This window comes from Amphiura filiformis, chromosome 12, assembly GCF_039555335.1.
Source record: "Amphiura filiformis chromosome 12, Afil_fr2py, whole genome shotgun sequence".
Classification (NCBI taxonomy): Eukaryota; Metazoa; Echinodermata; class Ophiuroidea; order Amphilepidida; family Amphiuridae; genus Amphiura; species Amphiura filiformis.
The window spans coordinates 28,527,419-28,541,658 of record NC_092639.1 but is presented as its reverse complement, the minus strand read 5'-3'; the positions used below and the strand labels follow the sequence as shown (position 1 = coordinate 28,541,658).

Below are 14,240 nucleotides of genomic sequence, written 5' to 3'. Positions count from 1 at the left end.
TGAAAATAGTTGATGGTGATGATGATGGAGCTGATGATGATGGAGCTGATGATGATGATCATAATGTTATTATTTAGGATGATGCAGGCGGCGGATGACATGATCGCGCCGGCAACTCGTGAAACCGCCCGGCCGTATGGCATTTTCCACATACTCGGTTAGTTTTGTGGGGTTCATTATCGAACCCCAACGGTTTTAGCTTGTATTTATATTATTTATCAACATAGGCCTATTTGTTTGTGATATTTCAAGCGTTTTAAAATTTCAAAATAATCCCATTCAATTACACGGTTGACGATGAAAATTTACTGAATTTAGGGACTGCACGTCATACACCACCTGGGATGATGAAGATTATGATGATGGTGATGATGAGATGGATAACAATATGGAGGAGGGCTGGTGCGTGTTGTGAAGATGATGATAATGATGATGATGGTTACGACAACTTTGATGATGGTGATGATTATTATGATTGGGGTGAAAATGATGAAAATAGTTGATGGTGATGATGATGGAGCTGATGATGATGATGATAATGGTATTATTTAGGATGATGAAGATTATGATGATGGTGATGATGAGATGGATAACAATATGGAGGCGGGGTGGTGCGTGTTGTGAAGATGATGATGATGATGATGGTTACGACAACTTTGATGATGGTGATGATGATTATTATGATGTTTGGGGTGAAAATTATGAAAATAGTTGATGGTGATGATGATGGAGCTGATGATGATGATATTATTTACGATGATAATGAAGATTATGATGATGGTGATGATGACAACGACGATGTCGACAACGACGGTGATGATGATTAGATGACATGACAATGGTAACGACTAGTACAACGATAAATGAAAACGTCCCCCACGGGAAAGCTATAGATGTGATGTATTATATTCACCAAAATATGCAACCTTGCCCGCAATGCAGAATTGCATGTTTTTGTTTTATACAAACCATGCCAACCTTAAAACAATTTTGTCCAAGTGCCCTTTGGGCTGAATTTGGTCTGAAAATAACATGGTTATTTAATTCGCTGGAGGCTTTAGTGAAGTAAGAAATTGAGGAGTGCCTTGTGCTTAGCATGCTTAGAGTTGAGTCGGTTGATCACCTTTTTCCCCGCCCTAGATCATTTTTGTTAGACAAATTATTTTGAAAACCCTTCCGGCCCGGGGGCAAAAAGTGCATCCAGGTATAAGTGCATTTGAGGTCAAAGCGTGTCACCGTGTCGACGCCATAGGGACCCTAAGGTGATTCGTGTATCTTGTCAATTCTCATGATGACACTTCTATCTATTCCAAGAAATATTGATTATACTTCAAAGCATAATCCTATAATTTTCTGGATTAATTCATTTAAGTTTCTGTTGATCATGTTGATGCTAACACATCTTCATATTTGTAGGCGTATTGAACATGCTTGTCACAAAAATAGATATTGTGAGTGTAAATAAGCATATGAATCGCTGCTGCACAATTATTTTGTAGTGAGTCATTGCATGGATTGATGCTAACCCAAATATGTAGAGAAAACTGAGAGGCTTCATTCCGTCATCTGTCGTCACTGGTGAGATATATGATGATCATATGGCAATTGTCAGTGAAAGAGAATTGTACATACTCGATTCATTTGCTTCATCATTTGTGGTTGGACATGTTATTACTGTAATTTGGTATGTGAAATGATTGCTGAAGGATGTTGAACTGACAAAAATATGACAGCTATGACATAGCTCTTACATTTATGTGAGATATTTGTTCAATCGCTGGCGATGAGAAGACATAATATAAGTTGATAATCCTCCAATGAGATGGCTCAATATATATACTGTGCTTATAGTACGATCCATTTGGATGGTCAAGCAGTGAAGCAGAGCTCGATCCCTCATCGAATGAGAGATTTATTGGGAAAGATCGTTAGACGTGTATGCTTTTTGTACGAGCCATATGATTGGTCAAAAAAGCAGTCGATCGCTCATCCCGGACGCTCATCGCTAGAAATTGAACTTGAAAATCAGTTGAACAGCAATTGAAATCCTTACACCTCCTATGGAAGACATGGCCTTTATATCCTACACAGAGGTTATAGATTTCAAATGGAGTCACCCATTCAGGTTACCCCATTTGAAATTCACACTCCCTGTGTGAATGATTAAGGTTATATCTTCCATATGGGGTGTATGGATTTCAACTGGAATAGCCCCATGTAAACGTATATACCTGGATCTGGAGTACTTAATGTGACAGCCACACCACATTTCGCCAAAATACATTCTAGAAACGCTTGCTGTTAGAATAAGAAAAATTTTAATGCTAATTTATTGCACATTCTAGGGAAGCGTGGTTACCTTTTAAAATAACCGAGTGAGAGGGTTTTCAAGAAAATATTTTTCCTGTCAAAACTGAAGCATCCTCTGCATAAAAGAAAATATGAATATTAACTGCACATCATATATAACGATTCGTGATACCCAATTGTGGCACATTTGATGTCGTTTAAGAAGCAGAGAATTTTATTTCAATTTTATATACGCCAAAATATTTTTTTAATTGAGCAAAATAAGGATAGAAAAAACGTTGAAAATCCTATGTGAATATTACATTAGACCCGGCAAAAGATTACTGTTTCGTTTTTATGGTAATCTAATCTTTTATTTCCTGAAAAAACATTTGGGGTCTAAAATGGAATTTTTATGTAATTGATAAAACATCGAACGTGATACAAGAAAATGGTAGGTTTTCCTCTATAGTATTTTACTGACCATGGAAATGTACTGAGACACAAGCACGTGTCAAAATCGATATAATGTATTGTCCATACAGACGCCCAGTTATCACTGTTTATTATTGGATTTTTTTGTATAAAACACGCAGTTAACTTAATTGAGCGCTAATAATACACATAAATGTTTTTAGGCAAATAAAATTCCAAAATATGGTACGTTTTCTGCCTTTGCTTGTCACGTGGTAGGCCTATGTTGAAGTTGCGATTATACCTTCAAATAAGTTTCAAATGAATTCCAAGAAGACAAATGGCCGAGTGGTCTAAGGCGCTGGGTTCATAGTGTATCCAAAGCAGTCCGCCGCCGCCGTGAGTTCGAACCCCGCCTCCGCCAAACTTTAATGAAGTAAAATTAAAATTGAAATTTTACTTTTAAAAAAGTTCATATTGGGGAAATGTGACTGGCAGAATTTATGTATGGCGTGGAGTGGTGTGTGTGACAGCCAAGCATCCTTAATGGAAAAATTGTTTCCGGTTGTTTCAGTATTTTATTGATATTTTATGTGTATTTTAGTTATGCTCTGTCAATCTGACTCAATCGGTTTTATTGCGACAATCACAAACATACATAATCATGAATACAATCGTGTTTTTGATTTTTCATGTTCGATTTCTTGAACCACGAAATCCGACAGAGAATTAATTTGTGATCATTATATAAACAGTTTTTAGGCCTACACATTTATTAAACTTCTTGTATTGGATTTTATTTAATCATGTTAATATAGGTTAACACCGCGTCGCCTGTTACCATGGAAACACTTAATGGACCAGTTTTCCACATCGCAATGCTCTCAATGACATTTCTAATGGAATCCGTACCATAGAGTTATTGTATCAACTTGTCGTGTTTTGGTAAGTGTGGGTGAAGTTGATAGACATCCAAATATCGTTTTACGTAATAACGTAGTTAGTAGAAATGTATGCATGCATTAATGTATTAAAAATTAAATATGTCGCCGATATTAGGGTTTTCTTGTCGTGTATATTATTTATGGTATACAAAATACAAATTGAGACCTGTTCTCACAAAATAGCGGAAAGTGGCCAGGGAAGAAAAGGAGATAGGGTTCCTTGAATATGCCAGAAAACAATAGAAAACAAATTCTTCTTTGAAATATCGATTTTTGAACACCAAGTGAGGGAAGTTATATCATTTTAAATCCAAAGATTATAAATCTGGCCATAACTCAAAAATAAAGATATGCCCCTTCTCATTTTGTGAGAACATTATGCTCTCCTTTAAATGTGTCTCTGTCGACCCCCTCTCTAATTCTCCCTCTCTCTAATTCTCCCTCTCTCCTTCTCTCTCTATATATTATGTCTCCTTATTTATATGGCCATCTCTAGTCACGCTCTCTTAAATATAATAGCTTATATAATTTAATCAAAATATCATCATTATTTTAGTGCATGCACGATCTTTTGAGATCATACCAGAACTATTAAAATATTTCTGGTCTGGTGGTAATACGAACGCAAGCTGTTGAACTCCGAACGATAATAACCTGGATTCCTGAAATACATTGAGACCTAAATAAAATGTTCGCATACTGATAAAATTATAAGCGTGATTGCCGTCACACGGAATGGATCATTTTGGCTTGGAATTGTTTACATAATTTACATTACAATAAAACAATCATGACTTCGTCTGAACAAAAAAACAATAACTTACAAAGACTTTTCAACATATTGTTCTCTGTCGACATTCAGATGCATATAAGTTGGAAGCATGCGTATTTGCACATGTCTGGCGTTATGTTTTCTTTCGTCATGTTGACTTGTTAACTTCGATATTTTGATAGGCCTATTTTCGATTTATGATATGTATCAAAAAGTGACTTTCCCACAGTGTGCGTTTAAAGTGATGTAAATTAAAATTATGTGGAGTGGTGTTATTATTTTGACGCGTATTAATGGATCATGAGTTTGCAGCTGTGACTTTTATTAATAATGAAATGTTTTCAACATTTATGTGACACTATACGGAATTAATAATAGGTTAAATGCACTATCAGACATTCGTGACCGGGAAGCGTTAAAAATGTTGGGAATTTGTAGAAAAGGCAATAATTTTCGTCGATTTAATTGCGTGTTTCTGTAAGTGTCCGTTAGAACAAAAGCATCCAAATTGTTAATTATATCCTTGCTAGCTTTCGATATTTTCACCTGCAAAGTGTGTTAGTACTTATAAGCCTACTATACAAAAATTGTATTCTTATTTTTCCCCCCGATTTCTGTTTGAGAGAATCGCTGATAGTTGTTATTAAGGTTAATGTATGGCATGTATGTAGCCCGGTAATTTATTATGACACGTTTGGGATAATGACTTTGCCCTCTTGACATCTTTTCAAATTTGATACCAGAAGTTCAATGTTATTGTCTACTATATAACACAATGGTACATGTAGTTAACCACGATGTGACGTGGCTCTAAGCACGTGGGCAGCCAAGACGAACTAGCGAAATAAAAACACAGTGAGGAGATACACCATTGGGTATATATACAGAGACTAGCTTGTTTACGTCGCCATTGAAGATGAGTCATAGCTTAATGCTTTGCCTGTCATTCTTACTATATTACAAAACTAATCATAAACGGCAAATAATAGGCCTACAAACTTGTTCAAAATTGATCTCGATAGAATCACATTATCATTTTGCATTTTGTATTTTGTTGATTTGAAATAATGGAAATTTGTAAATTTCGTCCTTTTAAATGTTTCATTGGCAATGTTTAACACACACACACACGGTCCCGCGAGTAAGGTTTAACCATGTGAACATGAACAAGCTCTATATACATTACTTACCGTGGGACCTATCACAGCATATTTATATCAAGCCAATGTGGATGAAAAAGCTATAGATGACATGCGATGGTTAACTTCCGTTTGATGTTGTGAGAAACTTAGCTTTACTAACAATAACATGTATAATTTAATTTGGAATATTCCAAAGATAGCAAACTGTTTTTGCATCCACTGAAAATAACAACATTTTGAGCTGAAAAATATAAGTAACCTTGCTCTCTCTTGAAGACAGCAACCATAAGCTAACAACTGAAGATAATAAACCATTGCTATGTACGGAAGATTTCAACCATTTTACTATCTGCTGTCTACTGAAGACAACAACTATGTTATCTATTGAAGATGGTAATCCTTTGCTATCTACTGAAGATAACAACCCTTTTCTATCGCATGAACTTGAAGACAGCATTTCTTTGTTATGTACTGAAGCTAGCAATCCTTTGCTACTGAAGACGACAAAAATTTGCTATCTGCTGAAGACAACTAGGCCTACTATGAAGATAACAAAAAATTAACAATGCTTTGCTTTATACTGAAGATGGGAACCATTTGCTATCTACTGAAGCTAGCAACCTTTTTGCTATCTACTGAGGATTGTAACCTTGCTATCTACTGAAGACAGCAACCATTTGCTATCTACTGAAGATGACTACTAGTACTATGTAGTGAACATAATGCTTTGCCTTAATACTGAAGACAGCTACCATTTACTAGCTACTGATGCATGATGACAACCATTTGCTATCTACTGAGTACAGCAATCGTTTGCTATCTACTGAAGATGGCAAACCTTTTCTATGTACTTGAGATAACAACCCTTTGCTATCTGCTGAAGACAGCAACCCTTTAACCAAACCAAAACCTGTTTACATTTTAAAAACATTTGTGTGTTTGCTGGTTAAATAGGCATATATACTGAAAAAGGTATTTCAATGACCCTTTGCCTATCTACTAAAGAAAGCAACTACGTTATCTACTAGTACTAAAGATAGCTTCTTTGCTAGCTACTGAAGACAACAACCCTCTGCTATCTACTGAAGACAACAATTACGTTATCTACTGAAGATAATAATATGCCAGCTAATAAAGATAAAACCATTATCTACTGCATAGGACAGCAAATCTTTGTTATCTACTGAAGATAGCAACCCTTTACTATCTACTGAAGACAGCAACCATTTACTATCTGCTGAAGACATCAATCGTTTGATATCTACTGAAGGTGACTGCTATGTAGTGAAGATAATAATGCTTTGCTATATACTGAAGACAACTACCGGTATCCTTTACTATCTTCTGAAGACAACAACCATTCGCTATCTACTGAAGACAGCAATCGTTTGCTATCTACTGAAGATGACTGCTATGTAGTGAAGGAAATGCTTTGTTATATACTGAAGACAGCTACCCTTTACTATCTACTGAGGACAACCATTTGCTATCAACTGTAGACAGCAATATTTTGCTATCTACTGAAGACAGCAGCTGTTTGCTATCTACTGAAGACAGCAACCCTTTGCTATTTACTGAAGACAGCAATCACTTGCTATCTACAAAAGACAGCAATCGCTTGCTATCTACCGAATATAGCAATAATTAGCATCCCTTTTCTATCACTGAAGATCAACCATTTGCTATCTACTGAAGACAGCAAACCTTTAACCAAACCAAAAGCTGTTTATTAAACATCTTCAAAACATTTGTGTGTGAAAAAATGTATTTCACTGAAAGACAATGACCCTTTGCTATCTACTGAAGAAAGCAACAACGTTATCTACTAAAGATAGCACACTTTTCTAGCTACTGAAGGCATCAACTCTCTGCTATTTTCTAAAGACATCTACGTTTATCTACTGAAGATAGTAATATGCCAGCTGCTGAAGATAACAACCCTTTCTTATCTACTGAAGACAGAAAATCTTTGTTATCTACTGAAGACAGCAATCATTTCCTATCTACTGAAGATAGTACCCTTTTCTATCTACTGAAAATAGCAACCCTTTGCTATCTACTGATGGCAGCAACTGTTTGCTATCTGCTGAAGACAGCAACCCTTTAACCAAAGCAAAACATGTTTGTTAAACATTTTTAAAACATTTGTGTGTTTACTGGTTAGCCATATATACTGAAAAAAAATCAGAAAGACAACAACCCTCTGCTATCTACTGAAGACAGCAACTATGTTATCTCCTGAAGATAGTAATATGCCAGCTACTGAAGATAACAACCCTTTCCTATCTACTGAAGACAGCTAATCTTTCTTATCTACTGAAGACAGCAATCATTTCCTATCTACTGAAGATAGTAACCCTTTGCTATCTACTGATGGCAGCAACTGTTTGCTATCTGCTGAAGACAGCAACTCCTTAACCAAACCAAAACATGTTTGTTAAACATTTTAAAAACATTTGTGTGTTTGCTGGTTAGACATACTGAAAAAGTCTTTCACAGAAAGACAACGACCCTTTGCTATCTACTGAAGAAAGCAACTATGTTATCTACTGAAGATATCATAGCTACTGAAGACAACAACCTTCAACTGTCTACTGAAGACGGCAACTACGTTATCTACTGAAGACGGCAACTACGTTATCTACTGAAGATAGTAATATGCCAGCTACTGAAGATAACAACCCTTTCCTATCTACTGCAGACAGAAAATATTTTATCTACTGAAGATAGCAATCCGTTGCTATCTTCTGAAGACAGCAACCCTTGCTATCTACTGAAAACAGATCTTCGTATGTATTGAACAATGCTTTGCTATCTACTGAAGATATCAACTGTGCTATCTAATGAACCCTTTGTAATCTAAGGAAGATAGCAACATTTTGTTATCTAAAAAGATACAAACTGTGTACTATATATACTGCAAACAGCTTCCATGTTATCTACTGAAGATAGTAATTTGAACCCATTGCTTGGACTGAAGCCTTCAACTAAAGATAGCTATATGAAGTTTGTATGAAGACATCAAACATTTGCTAATTGCACGTTACAGAAGATAGCGACTTCAAACCACTGCACTTATGTTATTTATAGGCAAATGAAGATGATTGTATTTATTTCGTTTATCACAATCCATGCTATCTACTGACGATTCAGTGCAAACCGAGGTTCTGTCAACATGTTCTGGTTAAGCATATTATATTGGGGTGAAATTTTGATCTATTTATAATGTTTATAGTCGAATCGCTGAATGTTTCTCAATTGTTTTTCCCACATTTTATTTTTAACTTCGAACAAAATAGTTTGTTTACTCTTTGTCAAACAAATTAAATATATAGTAACGATAACGCTACATATGGGTTTGTTTGTTTTGTTTTTAAACAAAAGCGTGGTATTGTTAAATATGTGCAATGACAATAAAGCGCAAGCCAGTTTAAGGACATGTGAAGACCATGAAATTGAAGGTGATATCTACCAAAGATAGTATATCAACCTTTCAAGTGGCCTTAATATCTATTGTATGTATATGAATCAGATTGAGGTCAAGGCAGACAACTCGTCTTGTCTGTGATATTTCACACTGTATTCTTATCCATGTTATCCAATCGCAGAGAAGATATCTTACCCTTCCCAGAATCCTTTGCAACATGATACATCATCAGATGACACTCCCATTACTCTGTATAGGTTCCCTTTGTTTTCATTTTGAGAATAGACTGACTAAACATGGGTCGATAGTCGAGAAATAAACATATTTTACAAGATCTGGATGTGCTCTGTTCATTGGTGCATTTTTTCGGGCATTTTTTTCACTATCGACCATATTGCATGCATGCATGCAGATGGTTGTATAGTAAAAATTGTAATAGCAAAATGCATTGTGGGAAGTGTTAGACATCTTCTCTGATCCAATCGTAACACTGTTACTAACGAAAACGTCACTGTCAGAGTTCTTGAGCTCGGCGGGAAACAAACTAATATTACAAATACTTCTCAGTTTACCTACTTTTCTCTTGTACGATTCTTCTTTATGGCCCGTCGTCATAGGGAGAAATTCATGACTATACTTTAGTTATAATATAATTCACCTCTACCTATATATAAAGTAATAATGAGTAATTCCCATCTCGGCTTATAATGGCGCCGATCTGACCCGTTTTACCTGAATCTTAGATGAGAAGCTGACGCATTTTCCAGAAATAAGAAATGATGCTTTCTTGCATTGTCCACCCACGTGAGTCAAATTTAGTTGTAATCTAGTTTATATAACCAAAACAGGCTTTTAGTTGAGGCTCTGCTATGAGGAGCAAAAACAGACTGATGGAGGATGCGGTGACCCGTCGTTTGTTGGTGTAATTTATCTCAGCCACCTCGGGGATTTATTGAATAAAATGTAGCCATGCAGATAATTTTGGTAATGTAAGAAGCAGCTTGAAGGATGTACTTTTGAAATTAAGAAAGGAAGCACTGTAATTTCACAAAGCAGCAGAGTGACAAGATATTGGATGGTATATTTTTAAATTAATTTCTTTATTTTAATTTGTTTATATTAAAGTTTTTTTCTTTCTTTCTTTCTTTCTTTCTTTCTTTCTTTCTTTCTTTCTTTCTTTCTTTCTTTCTTTCTTTCTTTTTTTTTTTTCTTTTTCTTTTCTTTTCTTTTCTTTTTCTTTCTTTTCTTTTCTTTTCTTTTTTTTCTTTTCTTTTCTTTTCTTTTCTTTTCTTTTCTATTGTTTCCCTTTCTTTTTATCTTTCTTTCTTTCTTTTTCTTTGTTTCTTTTTCTTTCTTTCTTCTTTCTACTCGTATATTTATTTATTTATTTATTTATTTTGTTTATTATTTATTTCTTCGCTCAAGAGTTATAAAAAAAAAGAAGACAAAAATGAAGACAAAAGTCACAAATTAATTTTAAAAAAACAAGCACAAAGCATCAAAGAAACGCGAATTAATTACAATGGGTCAAACAGTCAGGAGTATCCATTCTAAAATACGGAAGAGAAAAGAGGAAAAAACATTGGGAAACAAATCGCATGAGTTCATTGGAAAAAGTATACAGGAAAGCCGATGAATGTTATTTCAGTCTAAACTTTGTATGACCTAATGATTGCGTTATCGGTTTTGTATCTAAAAATATTCTGTATCTGAAGTAGTATGTGCATGAAAACAAGGAAGAAGTGATTATACCGAAGAAGATAAAATTTGCGCCGAATCATATTTCGAAGGATGTGCGAACCAAAATGCTCAATGACCCCCGATTCACCTTTAAAAATTCTGCGAAGTTTCGGCAATAAAAATAGAAATAGAATACGTCAATTTGTTATCCTTACAAAGATCTTTTCAACTGGGAAACGATTGCTGTTACTAAGTAAATATGAAACTTGGAATATAGCTTATAATAAGAATATGATAAGCTTATAATGTTCGCACGTATTGAGAATGATGGATATGCAACAACAGGGCAAGTTATTTTTAACTCATCGGCTTTGAGGTACTGTGATTTATAAGATACTCATGGCGATGTGCCGACGATGGATGGATCGACACATCAACATTTTGTATAGGCTTTTCTTACACTGTACTTCCGTGTATGAATGGATAGCTATTAAATGGATAGGGACACGATAGATATTTTAATGGAAAGCTAGCTATCAAGTAGAATTTTACCAGGTATAATGCACGATACAATTATACAAAATATGTGTGTCACAAAATAACTAGTAAATTTTAGATTTTAAAGTAGTATTTCGTGATCCTAGCATCCTCTTTTTATGACATTTTCCAGTAGATATCCACGAAAAAAACTTATTCCCAAAATTTCAGTTGATTCTGATTTTGTGTTTGCGAGTTATGAATGATTATGTGTATTACATTGTTCCATAGACAATGTGTTGTAATTTCGTTCTGGTATACCAGAACGAATTTCATCTTTGCTAAACGAATTAATCTGCAAGAAATCTTTTGTACATAAACATTATGTAGCCAGAGGTTTCTCAACTTTTTTTGAGAAAAGTGGGGGGATGATGCTGTGGATCACGAAATGCCCTTTTATGGTCTCAATAGTCAATGCATGTAAAAAATAGTTTTATTGGAGAGTTGATAGTACTAAACATCTGTAAGGCCTGAAAAGAAAATTGTTTGATTGGCATAACATAAAAAAAATTGGGTAGGTAGGTATGGATTTTTTAAAGCTGTAAATTGCATTTGATAAAGGCATAGAACTTTTTTTCTTTTTTTTTTCTTTAAAATTTTTTTTTTATTATTTTTTTTTTTTTTATATTATTTATTTATTATTAATTTTTTTTTGGGGGGGGGAGGGGTAAAAGGCAAGGGGTCGAACCTACTTTTAGGGTCTGACGGGTTAATAAACAATTTTCAATTTTCATTAAAACAAATTGATAGGGTATCGGGTATTCAAAAGATAATAGAGAGCTTGCGAAATGACGTTACTTTAACTTTAACTTTAACGTCTAGAGGATTATAGAGGATTATGTATTCAAAACCACCTTGGTTTTGAATACATAATCCTCTATAATCCTCTAGACGTTAAAGTTAAAGTAACTTCATTTCGCAAGCTCTCTATTGAACCAAAACTAAAGGTTGTGACCACAATTGTAACAGGCAGTTGTAAAGCCAGGCTTTTGTTTAATATCCTTAGTGTAAGAGAGCACGAAATACTAATAGGATTAGAGTTAGGGTTAGGAATTAGGGTAATGGTTAGAGTTAGGGTAGGATAAGGTCAGATAAAGGCCTGAAAATCTTAAATAACATGGCAGCCAGCATTCCACAAGGTGGGAAAGATGTCCCATGGGGGGGGGGGTTGATGCATGCCCACCCTTGCCGCTGTCTACATCACATTCACTGGTAATACGATCCTACTGTATATGCCTACATTTTATCACCAAGCAAAATTTATTAGAACATCGATATCAATCTGCAATGTAATGAGGCCTACCAATTTGATGCTGATTGCAGGATCTTTCTAAAATGCCAAAATATTTGAGCTAATCCATTTCAGTCAGCTGCAAGCAAAGATGCAACGAGTACCGTATTAAGGAAACTGGAAAATGCATGCACTAAGTAGCAGTGTGGTTGGATGTGAATTGTATATTTTGTCCCAAAAATTTTGTCCCAAAAAGTGGTACAAAATCTCCAGAATGGTTGTTTTTACAGCAATTCTGTCAGTATTGACCAGTTGCATTTTGCATTTTTTGGTTCTAATTTAATACCAGCAGCGGGTCAAAGCCTAAGTTGTCCCCAGTGGCGTAGATTTCTTTTTGACATTGGGGGGGGGGGGGGGGGGGAGTTGGAAAAAATTCTTGAAGTATAGTCAATCCAGCACCTTTTGGTGACAGAATAAGTTTATGGTTCAAATGGTCTTATGCTGGAAGCACAAGAGTACTTATTCCATGGTCTTACTTATATATTTAGGACACCCTATATGTAGTTCAACTAAAAGTTAAAACATCTCTGTATGTCTGTTAGTCATCATGTTGTTTGGTGTTGTCTCTCCCCATCATCAAGTGATGTACAGAGCCAGGTGATGATACGTGTATCTAAGGGTAACAATGATAAATATGCAAGCCACAGATTCCTATGTGATGGGCTAAAAGTAATATTTCTTACTTTTATCTTGGGAAGTTATTTGGCAATTTGGAGTAGGCATCATGCATCAAAATGGTGTGATTTTTTTGTGGTGCTGTGCCAAGTTATTAAGGAGGCCAAGGAGTGAGACTTGATTTTGCATACTTCCATGCTCTGAAAATTTTTGATTGGGCTGTCATTTCAGGAGTGCTTATTGTAGTCTCTATATCAAACATGTACATGTAGGGATTAGGTCAGATGGATAGCGAGGGTTAAAGAGGGATTCTTAGCCCCCCCCCCCCCCATCAAATGTAAAAATCAACCTATTTCTGGGTATTACCATATTGACACAATCTTTGTCTTGCAACCGCCCCCCACCTCAAGTTTTGCATTTTTCAAACCCTGGATCCACCCCGGCCCGTTAGTGACCCTCACTGCCTTGCTTTAATAAGAGGAGATATTATAAATGTTGGTTTTGTTGGATTCAGCACAGGTTCAGGCGAAAAAATAGCAAGGTTCCTCCCCTATGGATTATAGACAAAGGGCATTCTTTTTAAACCAAATAACGGGACCCTGCTGACCAGTCCCTCATAGAACAAACAAGGGAAACTACACACAAAGTTTCATAGGTTGCAATTTGTTCTTTTCCCACAATGTCTACCTCAACTTTAAAAGTCACACTTTTATATCCCATGTCATTACGGTAGAAATGGTCCAGCTAATTGGACCGGTTATTATGTGGTGAATGTGACCGCAAATATTAGCAAGATTTTCAATTTTCATGAACATCAATTTTAAAGCCTCATTGATTTCAAACACGTATACTGCATTTGCTTTGTTCCTTTTGTCTACTTCCAAGTCCCAGTTTTAAACTAGTGTTGCATGCTTCAGAATCATTATCAAAGGTTTTCAATTTTATGCCATATAGAAGTGTGTGAAAGTTAATGTTGCATATAATTGATACATGTCACATTTATGCTACAATCAGTAACAAATAGGCTCAGAAAAGTACATTGTGCATTGATATGAAATAATACTATAGAATGATGTGCATATGGCAAACATCTCAGTTATTCATTCAGTGGCAGTGCTGGGGGGGGGGG

At 35.4% G+C, this 14,240-nt stretch overlaps 1 pseudogene; it reads left to right on the top strand.

Annotated features, from left to right (window-relative positions):
- The window catches only part of LOC140166013 (kelch-like protein 38), a 44,126-nt pseudogene that overhangs the window by 12,596 nt on the left and 17,290 nt on the right, over positions 1–14,240 (top strand).